Source organism: Rhipicephalus sanguineus, chromosome 1 (assembly GCF_013339695.2).
Source record: "Rhipicephalus sanguineus isolate Rsan-2018 chromosome 1, BIME_Rsan_1.4, whole genome shotgun sequence".
In the NCBI taxonomy this organism is placed as follows: domain Eukaryota; kingdom Metazoa; phylum Arthropoda; class Arachnida; order Ixodida; family Ixodidae; genus Rhipicephalus; species Rhipicephalus sanguineus.
In genome coordinates, this window is record NC_051176.1 from 75,611,158 (window position 1) to 75,629,901 (window position 18,744).

The 18,744-nt window shown below is 47.4% G+C and overlaps 1 protein-coding gene across 1 annotated transcript in view; it reads left to right on the top strand.

The window, feature by feature from the left end:
* Nucleotides 1–243: 243 nt before the first annotated feature.
* Nucleotides 244–18,744, top strand: part of LOC119400987 (uncharacterized) — a 95,087-nt gene continuing 76,586 nt past the window's right edge. The window contains exon 1 of the mRNA XM_037667870.2: nucleotides 244–634. The gene's annotated coding sequence lies outside the window, so the exon portion shown is untranslated. The remainder of the gene's footprint in view (nucleotides 635–18,744) is intronic.

An 18,744-nucleotide genomic window follows, 5' to 3' on the forward strand; every position in this document is an offset into this window, starting at 1 on the left:
CGGAAACAAGCGTCCGGTTACCGACATAACATTGCGCCAGTGTGTCCTGAACGTCTAACGAAAGAGTGTGGGAAGCGGGCGCAAGTGATGCAATTCCTGGCCAATCACAGCTAGCTTGTTGCGCAATAAATAGTCATAGTCGAACATTCCTTCCATTTATATCAAGCTCAGCGTCGGCTCTCACGTAGCGCATGGCGGCGTCACGTATAAAGGTGGCCTTGACGACGAGGAGGAATGGCTGGCTTTCGTGTAATTCGAGAGGCGCTGACGTGCGCCTGCTCGGCCGTCGGCGGATGTCAAAGGCGTCAGAAACGAGGGGAAGACTGTCTCCGGCCTGATGCCGTTTTGCTTCCGCTTACAACTGTCGCCCTGCCTATGCCTATGTGTCCGTTCTTCAACCGGCCGGAACCCCGCACATCCTTTCCCGCGCCCAGAGACAAAGAGCGGCGGGCCTCCGCGAAGCCACGGTGTTCCAACCGAGGAACTCACGGCCGACGCCGAACGGTGCGCTACACTGCGTAGTGATCCGCACGCCTTGTGAATCGAACGCTGCGTATACGAGTGCCCCGATCGGCGGCGAATCTTGGCTCTTCGTCGTTGCGGCTGGCTCGGCCAGACTGGAAAACGAAAGACGGTGAGTTCGCGCCCGGCGCAGGAACGCTGTTTTTAAGTGCGGAGCACTTTAGGGGCCCGGCTTCTCGTATGCTGTCATCGTATGTTGTCTTCGCTTGGCCTAACGCAGGGTAAACCACGAATAGCATAACCATCTGTAGCATGTTGAGCGCGCGCTCGCCCCATGGAGATGTGTTCTTCCTCTTGTTTTTCGAGAGCCCTGATGTTGAAAAGTGCGGAGCACTTAGGGCGTCCGGGCTGTCGTATGCTGTCATTGCTTGGCGTAACGCAGGCGAAAGCATGTATAAAAAACAAGCGAAAAATGGGTAAAACACGGAAAATAGGAAGAAAAATATATAGATAAATAGGGGAAGAAATAAATAGAAATAAAGAGAAAAAAAGAAAGAAAGAGAGGCGGAAAGAAAGAGAAAACCTAAGAGAAACAAAGAAGGCCTCCGTGCGCCGCACTTCCTTCAGACTTAGCACCCTAGAAGCTGCCTTAACGTGTTTATTTATTTATTTATTTATTTAGTTAGTTATTTATGTTTTGCTTGGGAAGTACTATCGGCGTCAAATGAAACCCGAACATGGTGTAGTGCGTGCCGTCCAGTTATCATCATGGACAGGCGCGCTTATGCGAAGTGCTGTCAAACCTGATACGCGCGCCTGTCATGATAACTGGACGGCACGCACTATATACCATTGCGAATGCTTGCCGCTGTACGGGTTGCATTTGACGCCGATAGTACGTTCACGCTTTCAACGGGACATATGAAGGCGCATCTGGCTACGACATTATGACGCGCCCACGTGCAAGCCTGCTTTGATGCATGCTTGCGCGCGGGCACCCCGTGAGGAGGGCCCGAAATTCGCATTTGGTGATTATACTCGTACATACGTTGAAGTCTGTTGCGCTTTTTACCTATGTTTTTTTTTTACCTATTACCGATGTTAGTGTTGTCGTTGTTCTTTTGTTTTTGGAAATCTTGCTGGAATACATTCTGCTATGTGGTAAGCTTCTATTGAGACTGGAATGCGCAATTGTTACTATGTTCCTGCAACGGATGCGAGCGCGCGCGCGCGGTTATATTGATGCACGCTTGTGTGTGTCTGGTTGTGCGTGTGTATGTGTGCGTGCGTGTGTGTGTGTGCGCGTGTGTGTGTGCTACTCAATGATGATTGTGCACGAGAAATATTTCTTCGTATTTATGATTCGTTTTACTGATATTATTGTTTGCAGAACAGTGTTACAATTTGCATTTTACACTACACCTCTTTCCTTTTTTTTTATTTGCCGAGACCTACGACGATGAAATTCCGTTGTGCTTTTCACCTGTCTTTTCACTTTGCCCAACGTCTGATAATTGTTTCTTTTTTTTACGAAGTGCAGTAAGCCACTATTTCGGCCCCTCTCCCAGGATGCGCCAAAACCATAACCGTCCTAACTATCAGTTGCGATTCCACACTGGCCCAATTTGCGTAGCCGCACAGAAAATTGGTGTGCGCGATCGATCGGTAACATATTAAGAAAAACACTAAAACGCTTTTCCTCATTACCTCGAATTAACCTGCGGTTGTCGAAGCTCTTCGCGCGCTCGTATGGATAGGGCAAATTTCCGGTTCACAGTTGTTTAAATTCTACACTTTCACCATGAGTCGTTAAAACAGACAAACAAACGAAAAAAAATTTCGACTGAAATCCTGCGTTTAGCGTCTGAAGCAAATTAACAGCCGTGTTAACGGTATACTCTATGCCTAGTTAAAATATATTTCAGGCATTATTTCTTTCGATGGCCTAGTGCATATAAAGGTCTGCTATAGAATTTCCAGTGGTATACATTTGCGGTGCAAATAATCGAACTGAATATTCAAAAATAGCGGTGCTAAAGCGGTAAGTCTTTCTTTTTTTTGTATCATGGTGACGAGCTTGTGAGGTGGGGTTTATGATCAAACTGAAGGGCAGGCTTTCTACATCAAAAGCTGCACATCGTGTCGTCCACGCGGGCGCTAGACGCGTATTATTCGCGTCCTCGAATCACTACACGGGACAACGCTTGTACAAGATTGAAAGGCTTTGCCCTGTCCATCCATCTGTCCGTCCTTTCGGCTACGGCCACGACAGCGTTTGGCACAGCCGTCGAGTGTTCGTCAGGCCCACCCGTCACTTCCAGAGCTTCGCCCGTGACGACACTTTTCTTGAAGGAACAACGCCACTTTTCTAAGCCCTGATTTCGAAGCGGTACAAAAGGACATTCAGTAAAACTGACAGTTGGACGAGTTGGTCTTTGCGTCCCTGACAACTGTCCGCGCAATAAATTTTACCATGAACAGAAAAGGACTTATTCGAGAACCCTCATGAGCTTCTCACAAGCCCACTTTGGAGTTAGCAGCGGCTTGGCGCGCGTGATTTAGTGTGTGCTTACTCCCCCTCCCAAATCTCCTCATCATTGACCTTCGGTCCTCTCTTTCGCTAATAACAGTATCTATCTATCTATCTATCTATCTATCTATCTATCTATCTATCTATCTATCTATCTATCTATCTATCTATCTATCTATCTATCTATCTATCTATCTATCTATCTATCTATCTATCTATCTTGTACTATTAAACAGAAAACGTAGACGTTTATTACTGTGTGATTAAACGAGATCTATGCCTATTTTAACCGTTCTCGTTAACGGTTTTTTCTTGTCGTTTAACGGCAAAAGCGTAGGGATATGCGTAAGCAAGCCTTCAGTTTCACTGAGTCATGCCCTGACTTTTTCTCGGTGGTGTTATTTATGCTTTAGTCAGTTCACTGTGATGTAGACATTTCAGTGTTTTTTTTTTCTGAGTCACCTTTAATCTTTCACCCGTCATTAAGCTGAATGACGAATGTTAATGCAGTTTCTTCTTTGGTTCGTTGTCTTTTTCTGTGGATATGCCAACTGGTTTTTTTTTTTCATGTTTGGAAAACTGACATTTCCTAACCGCGATTTTGATGGCTTACGTTTGCCTCCTAGTACAAGAGAGATCACAATACTTGGAGGACGCTTGAATTTCGCCTTCAAGAGTAGAACGCGATAGCGTAATCGGGCCCCGTGCGCATCTTCTTCTCAAGTGCTAGCCTAGCTTCGGTTCTCGGTGCATGCCTCAGTTCTCCCGTAAGGAAAAGAACAGCTGTGCGCGTAACATTGGCAGTTTCAAACTATCGTAGAATGCCTACTGCGAATACAGTTGTTAAGTGCCCACTACGCCATAATTCTTCATCTTGCGAATCGGCGAAGGGCCCACTACGCGTCCGTAAGGTAACACGCGAACTAACGCAGCTGCTCACTTTTGTTGATGCTTTTGCCGCTGATGATCTGAGCGCTTTGTAATGGGTGGCCCTTTAAAACACCCACTCGTTGCGCAATTCACATGTTTTGACGCCTTGCGCGATTCTACGCTTCTGCCACGCAATATTGCATGCGTTAAGGAGACTCCTTCCACTACATGACATTTATGTAGTGTTTTCTTCCGAAGCAGTTTCAGTCAATAGCTAGACTCTGTGGTGGAACACCTGCTTCCTACGCAGGTCTTACTGCGCTTGTTTTTGGTTATTTATTTTATTTGCATCTTTGTCGATTTTTCGGTCACGGACATGATTTTTCGCCCACAACCAACGACGCCGACGCCGACGATAGAATTTCTGCGAAACGAGCTCTTTAACGCTGTAGCGTTAAAAACTGACAGGGTCCCTTATGCATCCGCCCCAGTCGACTCGAAGGCGATAGACATCATCTTCTCCATTCTTTTTTTCAAGTCAATGTGTTGACCCTCCGGCGCACCCCTCCAGAAGTTTTCTGCAGGTATAACGTGGTTTTGCAATGCCTCCAGGATCGGAGGCATTGTAAGCTTTCTGCACCTCCCCTCGCTTTGCACTGCCTCCGGGATCGGCCCACCTTTGACCAAGCAATATGTCATGTGATCACGTCACCACGTGACATCACACTATGTGATGTCCCACTGACGTCATTATGACCTCACAAAGTTTTGCGACCTGTGACGTCATGAGGTGACGTCATCACGTGATTATTTTTTGCATCACTCGTGTCGACGCCGCCGACGGGGGATGCCGACGCGGGACGCCGGTCAATTTTCGCGTTTGATGAGGCATGCATGGCTTTCGTATGTATGGCTATGGCTTTCGCATGTATGGCTGAGATTGCTCATTGGCAATGCGTGCTAGACACCTGTGAGTATACATCAATACTGAAATATTTATTTGGCCTTATTCGTTGGGCTCACCCGAAACTGAGCTATTTATTGATTGGAGATGCATTTGGAAGGGGCTAAAAAGACAGAAATTGTTTATTTAGCTTTATGTTATAAGAAATCCGTCCTACTTAGTGTAAGCTTTTTTACATCGCATATTCCCATAGTTAAAGAATTACATTCTCCTTTCTGTCAAAGTCGCTTTGTTTGCGGCAGTGTAAACTATTTGAATGCTCTAAGAAAGCGCGCTTGTATTCTCTAGGACAATGCTGCACATGAATGCTATAGTCAAATATTACTTCCATTCTGCAGAAAATAGCAGTTTTTGAAGTGTTGCAACCCACCGAGGTGGTCTAGTGATTATGGTGCTCGACTGCTAATCCCAAGGTCGCGGTATCGAATCCCGGCCGCGGCGACCACGCTTTCGGTGGAGGCTGCTTGAGGCCCATGTACTTAAATTTAGGTGCACGTAAGAGAACACCAGGCGGACAAAACTCCCGGAGCCTCCACTATGCCGCGTCTTTCATAACGATATGGTGCTTTTGGGACGTGAAACCAAAACAATTATTATATATTAAAAATTAGCAGACGCTTTTTTTCGCAAAAGCTTCTGGTGCTGTGTGCATATTTACCATGTCCGTAATGTTGCAGAAGTGTACCCGCAAACAAAATAATACTGACTGCCGGAGTGCGTGCCATAATGGGAGTTCGCGCCGTCTAGTGGCGAGCAGTGCTCTCCATAGCGATGGCTCGCCACTACACTGCACAGACGCCCATTATGGCACGCGCTACCGTGGTCCGTATACTTTTGCTCACTGGTGTGCATGTTCTCAAGTCCAGAAGTTGGTTCTCTCTTCCAGGGGCGGAGCCAGAAATTGTTTTTGGTGGGACGGGGGTTCAACCTTGCTTTATGTATGTTCGTGCGTGTGCTTATATGTGTGCGCGTTTACACACATGCAAAATTGAAAAAATTTTTCGCGAAGTGGGGGAAGGTTGAAGCCCCCGCACCGCAACCTCCCTCCTCGCTACGCCATTGCCCTCTGTAATAATTTTTACCGGCTATTGCCAACGTGACAGATTTCACATGTCTGATACCCCGACACTGCCGCGTTTTAAAAGAATCGCACCCCAATTCTCATTCACACCTTATCGGCGTATCGTAACACATCAACTAAGGTTACGTGTGAATATTCATTCACTTGCAAATATCTAGTGTTTCTACGGAACGACTTTTTCTTCTTTGTTGAAAGCGCACTTTAAGAATGAAATTATTAACCTCTCACGTACTACTGAGCAGAACTCTGTGTGTGCATTTAGCCCTTCGTGCGGAAATATTTGCAATGCAAGAGCCGTAGCTCTACTCACCTTTGTGCTTGCTTGAGGAGCCTATAGTTGGCCTAGATGGTGTGTTTGTGAAGGCATATTTGCCTCTAGAAGGAAGCATACAGAAGAAGACGCTGACTCGATGACGACGACACAGGTGACACTTCCAACTGAATTTACTAAGGCGAAAGCCTTCGATGCCTAATCAAACGCAAAAAAATCGTGAACTCCAAAGATGCATGAGCCGCTTGTTGAATTCTCCTACTAAGAAACCTTTGTGCATCCGTGTCTGTCTTCGCGCCCACGGGAATGTACATACATACATGCGTGAACATTTCTGCAGACGTGTTTCCAGGGCTTAATGTCTCCCTTCATACGAGAGGGGGCCCGTCAAGACGGCGGCCTATATATATATATATATATATATATATATATATATATATATATATATATATATATATATATATATATATATATATATATATAACGAGTGATTCTGCGTGAAAGTTCGCTTCGTCGCAACTCGCACCAGTGAAGCCAGCTGTTTCTACAATTGAGCAACTGCGTATTAATGTTATACAAATATGTTAATCCGAGTGCATTTATGGCATTTATTCACTGGGCTGATCCCATCACGCATGAAAAGAAATTTGTATTTTGGATGCGATTTAAAAAAAAAAAAAAACTTGGCATGCAAAGGGTTGAAGATATGTCAGCTCAAACCACTATCGCTGCAATGCAGAGCATTCATTAGTTGGCTCGCTTCATTGAGAACCCACAGCACGATAATGAATGAATGAATGAATGAATGAATGAATGAATGAATGAATGAATGAATGAATGAATCAATGCAAAAAAGTTTTATCAGGTCCAGCAGGACGCTGCTTAGTCCCACGATAACGCTATATTTCATTTCCACACTTACCTGCCTAGAAAGGTAAGCAAAATGCCGGCGTACTTAGCATTACACCATACTCGTAATGCAGAAATAAACGAATGAATATGGAGTGGTAACCTACAGACAACAAGGTGAATCTTTACTGATTCACGAGCAGGTAGCTTCACGCTCGGGTGCCTCGTGAAACAGTATGCTGTTCCAAGACGCTTAGTCGAACATGGTGGTAACCCGTTGTGTGCAGTGTCTCGTGCAAATTCATGCAGAAGTGCGACGATATTCGGTTTCCTGTTTTGTTCGTACCACATAAACCGAGTGATAGCAATTAAATCATTATTCGGAAAATTGGAGAGTTATAGCTTCCCGCACAAATCAATACTGGCAAAAAAATCAAATTCAGCGCTTGTTAAACGGGGGCCACAAAGAAACAGTTGACCTCCAAGGAGGGGCCCAGCACCTCCTTAAAAAACGGAGGGGGAACTGGGCCCCCCTGCCCCCCCCCTCTCACTTTAAGCCCTGCGTGTTTCCCATCGCGTGTGCACATGTGTTTGCGTACTGTGTATTTGCGTGTTCATGTGTATGTTTTTACCTGAGGCGTACTTCTGTTTGGGATTTTTTGTGTGTGTGCCTATGTTCGTGTTCATACATGTGCATTGTGCGGGTGTGCGCGTCTCCGTATACGTACTTTTCGTCTGTTTTGGTTTTTGCAACAGAGCTGTTAGAGGAACACTCGCTCAATTTGTGGCGTCCGCACGCGAGCAGGAAAAAGCCGCGTGAACTTCTCCGAGGAAGCAATGACGTCATCATGGGGCGTCATCAAGACGTCACACATCGCCCAAATTTGTGGCGTCGTGATGACGTCAACGTGATCACGCGATGCCGCGACTGCATGACGTCGCATGATGACGTCATGCATTGACGTCGTCGATCGCTCAAATGTGGGCCGATCGCGGAAGCAGTGCAACCGGTAGGCCGATCGCGGAGAAGTGGATAAAGCAGTTTCCTGGGCTAGCTGGGATACTGAACTCTGATGCATTTCCAGAGCTTAACTCTTTCGTGGCCGTGGGATAATTGGCCACATTTTGTATGTTTTAGTAATTATATTTTGTGTTATGTATAATATGAGAGATATGTTCTATAGTGATGCGCTGTAGAGTTGAATTATAACTGGTTTATTAACTCTAACGCTACATGACTGGGCGACGCCCTATATGCGTCGTACCGCGATGCGTGCCGAGCTTCCCATGCCACCGGGTAGATCCCGCGCCCGGATACTTGAAGCCCGCGTGCCACCTGAGACCTGAGCCGCGTCGCTCTCTCCACATACCGTACCGTCCGGCGCATAGCAACCGTGGCATCATCGAGGCCGTTCGCTGTTTCGGTTGAGCGTCAGAGATGGCGCTTGATGACTCCCGACACTAGCCCGACACTACATCTCCCCCCTTCAGTTACGGAACCGTGCAGGAGGGCGCACAGTTCTCCCATGCGCGGTGACGTAGGGTGATGGTGGTGATGGCGCGGCCAGTGTTGACTGCGTGGTTCCCGGTTGCTTCATGCCTAGTGCCCGATCCGACAGACGAGATGGCATGTCCAGCGATGCCGGATGATTTTCTAGCGCCATACCTGCGCTGTCTTTTACGAGGGGTCTCCTGTTGCGGCGGACAGTGCCCGTTTCGCATTGGATCCAGTATGAGCGTGGCGAGTCAGCCTGTCTCAGGACGGCACCTCTGCGTTTGAGGTCTTTTATCCACACTTGCTGCTCTGGATTCAGGACTGGTAAACGACGGACACCGCGGCGACGATTGTAGTTCTTTTCCTGGCGCTGCTTGATTCCTTGCTCGGTCTTGTGAAGTCGTTGGCTGTCTGCGAGCGTCGGCTTCAGCATGTGTGGAGAAATCGGAACTGTGGTGCGAACACGCCGGCCGAAAAGTAGCTCTGCTGGGCTATAGCCGTTCTCTAGCGGTGTTGCACGGTACGCCAGAAGAGCCTTGTAGGGGTCAGCTGCCTTGGCTATCTTCTGTTTGGCGATCTTCACTGCCGCCTCGGCGAATCCGTTGCTCTGTGGGTACTTCGGGCTTGATGTCACGTGTTTAAATCCCCACTCTCTCGCGAATTTCGAAAACTCGGATGTATTGCAGGGATGAAACTGTGGCCCGTTGTCAGTTACAACAGTATCTGGAATGCCGTGGCGCGCGAAGGTTGATTTCATCTTCTGTATGCTTGTTGCAGGCCGCTCATCTTCGAGGAGCGCAATCTCGAAGTAGCGCGAGTAGCAGTCAGCCACTAAGAGATATGCGGAACCTTTCGCGTAGAAGAGATCGACACCGAGCCGTTGCTAGGGTCGGTCCGGGAGTGCCGTCGGCATTAACGGCTCGCTCCTTTGTTGTCGATGCTCTATGCAGTTGGGACACTTTTCTATCAAGTCTTTGATGTCCCTTGTGATCCCAGGCCACCAGCACGTTTGTCGGGCAAGTCGCGAGCACTTGACTTCTCCCTCATGCCCCTCGTGCAAGGCGTTCAGTGTTGCCTTCCGTAAGCATTGAGGAATGATAAGCTGATTGCCCATTAGTAGGACGCCGTCGTGTACTGTGAGTTCATGCTTGAATTGCCAGTACTCACGGCAGTCTTTCGGAGTTTTGCTCTTGTGCGCTGGCCACCCGTTTCTCGTGAAGGCTTCTATAGCTTTACATGTCGGATCACGCTTCTGCGCCATGGCAACTTTCTCTAGGCTTGCCACCTCCGACGACAAAAGGCCCACTACGACACTTGCGTAGGTTGATACTTCGCCTGAGATGTCTCCGGAGTCCTGCGTTGCGAGTGGCTGACGAGAGAGAGCATCGGCTGTGATGAGCTGCTTGCCTGGTATAAACGTGGTCTCGTAGTCATACCGCATCATGCGCAGACGAAGACGCTGAAGTCTGGGTGTTAGGCTGTCGATGGGTTTAGTGGAAAGGATGGGCACCAAAGGCTTGTGATCCGTTTCTATCTTGAAATGAAGCCCGATGAGGTAGTCTCTGAATTTCTCACATGCCCACGTTATTCCGAGAGCTTCTTTCTCAATTTGAGAGTAGCCTGCTTCAGCTGAGGTCAACGTTTTTGAAGCGTACGCTACAGGCCGCCGATTGCCACTGGGGTCTTCTTGGAACAGAACTGCTCCCAGACCGTAGCTTGAGGCGTCTGATGAGACGATGAGTCGTTGCCTCGGGTCATAGAGAGCAAGGACGGGTCGTGAATAAGGCTTCTTTCATTTCTTGAAAAGCCTGCTGCTGTGCGGCGTCCCAGACAAAATGGTTGGACTTGCGCAAAAGCTATGTCAGCGGATGCGCGATGTCACCGAAATTCGGAATGAACCGAGATACGAAGTTGGTCATCCCGAGGAAGCGCTTGATCTCTGTCACGTTGGTTGGCGGCTTCATTTTAACGATGGCTTCAATCATACCCTCACCTGGGCGCACGCCGTTTTGATCAATGATGTGACCCAGAAACTTCACGCTATTTTGGTAGAAGGAGCACTTCTGTTTGTTCAGCGACACACCTGCCTTGAGTAACCGCTCGAGGACCAGGGCAAGGCGCTCGTCGTGGGACTGCTTGGTCTCTCCCCACACTAGCACGTCGTCTATGTGGCACACGACTCCTTTCAAGCCCTCGAGTACGTGACTCATCATCCTTTGGTAATGCTCCGGAGCTGATGAGATTCCAAAGGGCATCCTGTTAAACTTATATCTCCCAAAAGGAGTGATGAAGGTGGTTAGCTCAGATGACTTTGGATCCACCTTGATTTGGTAAAATCCGGAGTACGCGTCTAGTTTCGAGAAATACTTCGCTCCTCCGAGAAGTCCTAACGTGTGTTCTACGCTTGGAATGGGGTGATGCTCTCTGAGTACCCCTTTGTTGAGCATAGTGTAGTCCACGCAGAGCCTGACGCCACCATCCTTCTTGGGTATGACAACTATTGGCGCGCACCAAGGAGACGGATCTTGGACTTTTGTTATCACTCCCTGATTTTCCAGCTTCTTTAGCTCAGCCTCAACAGCGTCGTGCAGCGGGATGGGAATGCGCCTCGGAGAGGTTATGGCGAAATGTACTGCGTTTGGCTTTAGTCTGATGGTGAAAGAATGCTCGATTTCACCGAGGCCAGAGAAGAGTTGCGAATATCTTTCGAGTAGAGCGTCGCAGTTGTGTTTAACTGACAGATCGCTCACCCGCCTTAATATGTCGAGCTTCTCTATGAGGCCTAAGCCCAGTAGTGGCTCGCCGAGGTTGCGTGCAACGTAGAATCTCTCCGAGGTGGTTGCTCCCTTATAAACCACAGTTGCTTCTATCATGCCCAGCACGTCTAACTGTTCGTTAGAGGGACCGATGAGGAATTTATCAGACTCACGCAGCGGCGCTGATGAGCTGAGGTTGAGATATGTATCCTCCGGCAGGGCTGATACGTCCGCACCAGTGTCCAATCGAAACTGCACCTCCTGTCCGTTGACGTACAGCTGCGTTCTCCACGGGGTCGTTCCACCGTTTCTGATTGCTCCCAGGAAGCTCGGATTTTCCGGAGACTTGCCTGATTGGAGATGAAGCACTCGCGATGAACGGCATACCGTGGCAAAATGTCCCTTTTTGCGGCACTTCTTACAGTACACTTTTGACGCGGGACATTCTTTTCTGGAGTGAGTTTCTTGTTTACCACACCAGTCGCACGAACGCCGAGTCTGGGATTGCCCAACTGGTTAGCGCTTGCTGTCGACGCGTCGTGGTTGGCTAGCTGTATGTAGGCGATCGATGGCAGCTGTTCCTTCTGGGGAGCCGGCCGCATGAATATGCGGTTGCTGCTTGAGGACTTCTTCGAACTGCTTTGCGCAAAGTACTGCTTTCTCCAGTGTGAGGTCTTGTTCAAGCTGAAGTTTCGTCGACAACTTCTGGTCACGCACGCCGACGACAATCCTGTCACGGATTAATTCGTCCTTTAAGTCGCCGTAGTCGCACCGCTCGGCTAAAGTGTGCAGAGCTGTGATGAAGTCTGTCATTGGTTCACCTTCGTCTTGTATGCGGCGATTGAAGAGCGCTCTTTCATAGATGATGTTTTCTTGACGACGAAGTGACTGTCGAAGGCTTCGATGACTTTGGCATACTTCTTCGCGTTTGCGGCTGTCAGACAAAGTGCCGTGAGGACGTCTTCAGCTTTGTCACCCATGATGTAGATCAATGAGTTGATTTGATCAGTGTCTGGTTGGTGATGAAGACCACTGGCGGTTCGGAAACGCTCCCACCTTCGCTTCCAGGCACTCCATTGCTCGGCGATGAAGATGAAGGCTTGAGGGGGTTGGAGTTGGATGCGCTGATCGCTTTGAGTTCCTGATTCAGTCATGGCTGGAGGTTTTGATGAGCACTCACTTGGCGACGTGAGGTATCGTAGCTCAAACTTCTGACACCATGTTCTATAGTGATGCGCTGTAGAGTTGAATTATAACGGGTTTATTAACTCTAACGCTACATGAGTGGGCGACGCCCTATATGCGTCGTACCGCGATGCGTGCCGAGCTTCCCATGCCACCGGGTAGATCCCGCGCCCGGATACTTGAAGCCCGCGTGCCACCTGAGACCTGAGCCGCGTCGCTCTCTCCACATACCGTACCGTCCGGCGCATAGCAACCGTGGCATCTTCGAGGCCGTTCGCTGTTTCGGTTGAGCGTCAGAGATGGCGCTTGATGACTCCCGACACTAGCCCGACACTACAAGATACAGTCTATTATGTTATATCAATATGAAGCTAAGTGATTTTACTGTTTAATGGTGTTGTTTCGAAAAATTCATATTAAGGTATAACATGCAAGAATCATAATGAAAAACAAGGTTTATTGAACAGTGCACAGAAAATTTTCAATGTTATGCCCCCAACATGACAGAAAAAAACGAAAAATCATTCGAGCTATAAAAAAATTGCTCAACAGCTTTCTATATTATAGGAAAGGTTGAATGATCTAGCTCAAAAAGCGTATGAGTTACAAATATTTTTCTCTGCCCAGTAAAAACAGCGTTATTCCGTCAGGTTACACGGGTATATTTTTCCCTCAATAAATGTTTGAAACACACCAATACAGTAAACATAATTCTGACGAGGAATAAATTTGCTATTGAGTCATGGGTATTTTAGCAAATTATGCTAAATAACAGCACAGGAAAAAACGAGATACCAAAAGGCAGCATTCACTACGGCATCAAAACATCCTAAAGCATGGCTTCACCGAACACAATAAAAATATTCTAAACTTGTAAGCTGCAAAAAAGTCTTCACACTTCAATATATGGCATTATCGAAATAGGTGGAACCAAGTCGGAAACCTCTAAGATGTAAAAAAAAATTCTTTTTGTAAGGTTGGTGTGCCACTGGGCAAAATAGGCGTTACAAGTGTCATTTGTCCAGTCGTCAAGTTTGTCTTAGCACTTTTTCGCATTCTTTGCTTCGTCAATCGGTAGAACGTGTTCTGAATGTACTTGTTTTGGGGAGGTGTAGTCGTCGTAGCTCAACGATGCCCATACAGATCAACAGGCAAATGAAATTCACCATCGCTGCGGCCGTGACCATCTCCCAAGAACCATCATCTTTGGCATAAGACTGCTTCTACAGGATTTGCAACCACGCACACTCAATTTCGTTAACAAAAATTCTCTTTGTCACTTCCGCGATGAAAAAGATGCCCAAAGCGCCGACTTTCCTTGGGACACAGATCGCTTACCTACGCAATAGTATACACTGAGATCACGGCTGGGTAGCTTTCTAAGGCTGACCATTACTCTCTACTGGTTAAAGATTATGTCACCAAATTTTTACCACGTACTGTTAGACACTTCAAATAAAAGATGTAATAGTACCAACGTACTCACGACATTTCAATCGGAGTAAAAAATTGATGTACCAGAAAGCGTAACGTACTGATCAACACCTGACTACAATCCGGGCTCTTTCTGCTGTTTTTTGTGATCCGAACTATATTTCCACGATTTGACATCATCCTCGGAGTCACTTCTGCTAGAAACAGCAGAACAGTCTGATTTTTGGGCATATTGCAGTGGTAATAAATGTTTGGCATACGCGTTCCTCTATTTCGCTATGTAATAGTGTAAGTGTAAAGAAAGCATAGTAAAACAGTTATCAGTGTCTTCACTTTGACAGCGAAGTGAAAAACAACGGAAGCTTCTTGAAGTATACCAGCTGGGCTTCCATCGATATGCAATACAATAATGTACTTAGAACCTACGTACATAGACCAGATTTCTCTTAGCCTCGTAGCCCGAGTGTCAACTGCGCCGCTACTCTCCACACCAGGCGCTGCCTGGGAGATAATCGCCGTGTTTGCGTAGCGTGCTCGCTTGTGTAAGTGCTTTCTGAACTGTTAGACAGTAGTGGTATCAGCGGCTTGCTTGCCGCATACTCGGAACGGCAGTGCAATATATAAGAACTCGTTCGGATGGCACTATGCCGCTGTTGGGTGCCCGAACAATCTGCGAAAAAGGAAGCGGCTGATGCTACAGGCGTGCGAAGTTCACGGTAACGCGAGCGGCTTGTGTTGGTGCAGCGTGTATTCTCGGCGTTTTCAAGGCCCTTCATTTCAAGAAGCAATAAGTGAGCTGGTGCTCTTGCACAGGAGGCCATATTTTCTACCATTCAAACGGCTGTACGGCAAGTGCATGGGGCGAAACGCGAGCACCTGCTGGATTAAAAAATAAACTGAATTGTTAGAACGGCAACGACGAATTTTGAAATGAGAAAGACGGAAAGTGGTGTTGGGCAATTGAAAATTACTTAAAAGAAAATAAAGAGTTAAGCCCTGCCTGCTGCACCGAAGTATCGCGAGCTGCCGAATTTAAATAAAAAGAATAGGACATGGTATGTCGAAGAAAATTTTGATAAAGAAAAAAGGAAAGAAGAAAAAGAAAGAGGGAGTACTACCACCAGCGAAACGACAGCCAAGGGAGCGGGTACGGCAAAATCAGGGAATTTGTTATGTATATGTAACGCTTAACTAATTCACACACTATGTCTTGTCTTCGTCTTGACTCACAATCAGATTCTTCTTGTCTTCATCTCCTTGTTCTCAGTCCTTCACTTGCCTGCCCCTCATGGAGTCCTCTCCTTGAAGTCTTTCCACTGGGGTCTTCATCTGTTGTGCATCTGTGTTGACATATTTTTTTTTTAGTTTTACGGTTTCCTCACCCCTGCCCAGGCTCTCTGCATTCGACGCTTGATTTCAATTGTGAACACTTAATAGTAGGATACGTTCCTAATAGGGACTAATTGTTAAATTAAATATTATCACGTTTTTTTCTCTTCTTTTTTTCCTGATTCTATTTTTCCTTCGCTTTTTTTTTTCTCCGTCCTTTGTATGCATTTGTGCAGCATACATTATCTCCCTTTTATTTTCTTATCTTCTTGTTTTTCCTCTTTCTCTCCTTTTTTTCTGTTTCTTTAAGTATATGTACCGCATTTTTTTTTTCGTTCCTTTTGAATTATATGTACAGTATTGCATTGTTCTTCAAATTCTTCTTCTTTGAATATGGCCAGGGCCGTCCTGAAAAAATGTTTCTTTTTTTCATTTTGTAAGTTCCCAGCCGCGAACATGCCACTTATGTCCTAGGCCTTTCGGCTTTTGAATGGTCGATACGTATAGAGACGTGGAGAACGTGATGGACTTTGTGTTTCTCTCCGTATCGCCATTGGTGTTGTTCTGCTTAATGAGAAATATAGTCTCCATGCACCTCACCACATATTTTAGATGCGAAGCATCTCTTGCTCGGGGGTATGTCACACGGCGTGGTAATGCGCACGCGGCGTAGTAGTCCGCGCTCACACTACGCATGCGCAACTCTCCTCCCTGCCTCTCTCCAACAGCTGCGCGTTACTCTCTCCAATTTTCTACCAGCACCTGCTTGCGCATCTCCTGCGTTCTCGCTTCTGCTCTCACGACGCATACGCTATCATCATCCTCTAGTCTCCTCTCCTTCATGTGGTAGATCGCTGCGCGCGTTCAGTCCAGCGCTTGCCTCGGTTGGCTCCTCTGAAATGCGGGCTCGACATGCCGAAATTCTCTCCTGTGCAGCGGCGCGATGGGGGTCAGCGCATGCGCGTCCCCTCCCCCTCTCTCTCCTCTCCTACGCTGCCTCTCTCTCGCGCGCCTATCGACCGCGTTCCCCGCGTGCCCTGTGAGAATTAACGGCCAGGCTGGAGGGAAGACACGACGCGCGTAGTGTTCCCCTTCGCGTTCCACAACGCGAGGTCGGCAGCATGCCCAGCGAACGCCAACGGAACGCGATCATGCAAGTGCTCCGGCTTCGCATCGCCTCATGGTCGCCTTCGGCGGGAGATGGTGTAATTTTTTTTTGAAACTGCGAAGCCAACTAACAAATGTTTCTCAATTTCGTCTGAAAACTTACAGGCGTCACCGCAGGCGACTAGATGCAAGCTTCTAATAACATTCACATGCACGGAAATTTCAACACGCGGGTGCTTAAACTTGTTGTCCACATCCAAAATGCGGCCACCTTGGCTATAAATTTGTTCAAAATGCTCAGGTAACCTCGATGTTATGAACTATTTCACTTTTACAAATTCATGTCCATAGAACATATGTATTCTGAACCTCACAGCCGCGAGGCATGTCTACGTGTGGTTTCATAAAAACGAAGTTTTACTGTGACAGCAAAGGAAGGCCGAGACGATAAATCCTGATCCGGCTCAATCGCGATCGAAAGTGTCCGTGTGACTGGGATCTTGTGATTGGAAGCGCTATCCTTTAATTGCAGTTAAGTATATCCTGATTGAGGCATATGACGCGATAAAGTGCACGCGTATGCGCAGCTCGGTCAGGAACGAACTTAATCACTATCGGACTCAAGCATAATCTTCGTCGGTTTTGATCGCGATCCAAAGCACCTGTGCAGATTCTGCGAAAAAAAAACGCGGTCACATGTGACCGCGTTTTTTTGTTTTTTTTTTTCGCAGAATCTGCTCTTTAACAGCAATGAGGTTGGGGGCCGGCATGCGAGCTGCGTCTAGCGTTGCTTCAAGAGACTTCGGACACTAGGCCAGGCCATGTTGACGCAGAAATATCGCTTAGAAACCGCACGCACTCTCAGCTACAGCATTCTGCGTTAAAAACTGGCATAATTGCTTAATTAAACTCATCCCGTTGAAGTTTGGGAGAGAGCACGAAACATCCATTGTGCAGCACAAAGTCGGACGCTAGCGCGGCACGAAAATAAGTGTCGCTGCTGCCTTTCAGAAAAACAAAAAGAAAGGTTCAGCACACGCGATTTATTCTGGCCATTTACATGGGTAAGTGCGTATATTTAAGGCGTTTCTTGATATGATACAGTTCTAAGAAAAAGAGTGGTCAACTGCACGGTGTTGCAACTATTCAAATCTACAGATGATGTTTCTGAACTTTTTCGCGAAGTTTGACAAGCTCTCTGGCACAATTCCACCGTTCGAAAATCTAGTCACATGAAAGAAGATGCACATTCCGACATTCAGAGAAGATGAGCGGCTGCAGCGCTTGCGAATCTACCATCGCCCGCTACTGTGAGCCACAAACGGGGTGCACCGTGTTGTGCGCCAGCATGTTTCAGCAGCCCCCAAGCAAATGCTCGCACTGAGGTGCCTCGGTCGGCCTAACATGGCGGCCGCCTGCTAGCGCTATAAATTCTGGTCTATATTCACCAGCATCGATGGTGTGGTTTAAAAAGAAAAAGAAAAACAAACAACGAGGTCGCCTCTTTTTGGTTCTTTAATCACACTTCAATGTTTATCCGCTTCAGTATAACATATATTATCTATTATAGGATGTAGTAAACATGAAACATATTTCTGTGTTCCCCATTGTATGAAACGAGACCGACACGTAAAGTGGCCATGGAAGAAGTGATGTTTATTACTTGCGCACCGGAAGTGCTCGAGCGCGTTGCTAGAGTGGGTGGCGTACATAGACGATCTTAGCGGTAACCGATACATCCTCTTTTCTTTAAAATTACGAGCTGATTACACAGTAAGTCCTTCATAAGGTGCAAGAGGAGACTTGTTAATTCTGGTAGCCCAATCGGTGGGGAGGTCTTCTGATTCTTGATGACCGCCGCGGCGATGTATTATAACGGTGTTCTATAGCAGTCTCTGCTGAACCTCTTGAGGCCTGCACAGCTGGCTGCGCGGTGGTTTGTTGGCTGGAGGACGCTCTAGGCTCACCTTCCCCCGACACTCCCGCTGGTGCGGGAGGAAGGCATTCTTTGGCAGCCCTTGCTCCCAGTATGGGCGATGATGCTGTGGGTGCTTCTAGTTGTCTAGGGGGAGCACATAGTTCCCTTGCTGCTGCTGTTGGTCTTGCGGTCACTAAGGGAAGGTCAACGCTCATGAATGCCCGTTTTGCATCGGTTGCTCTGCAGTCCTGAATGACTCCCCTCACCCTCGTTGCTAACTACAGTAGGGTGAAGCTGCTGTGGTGCTGAGTTGCTAGAGTATTTTGTTTTCCGTAAGTCTTGGCGGTTCCGTCTGAATTTGCTTCCATGCTCTGTTATCACTCTGTACGATCTGGGGCCCACAAGGTCCAAAACCTTAGCTTTCGTGCCCCATTTGTTTCCAGACCAAATACGAACAGTGTCTCCAGGGTGGAGCGGCGGGAGCTGCTGTCCT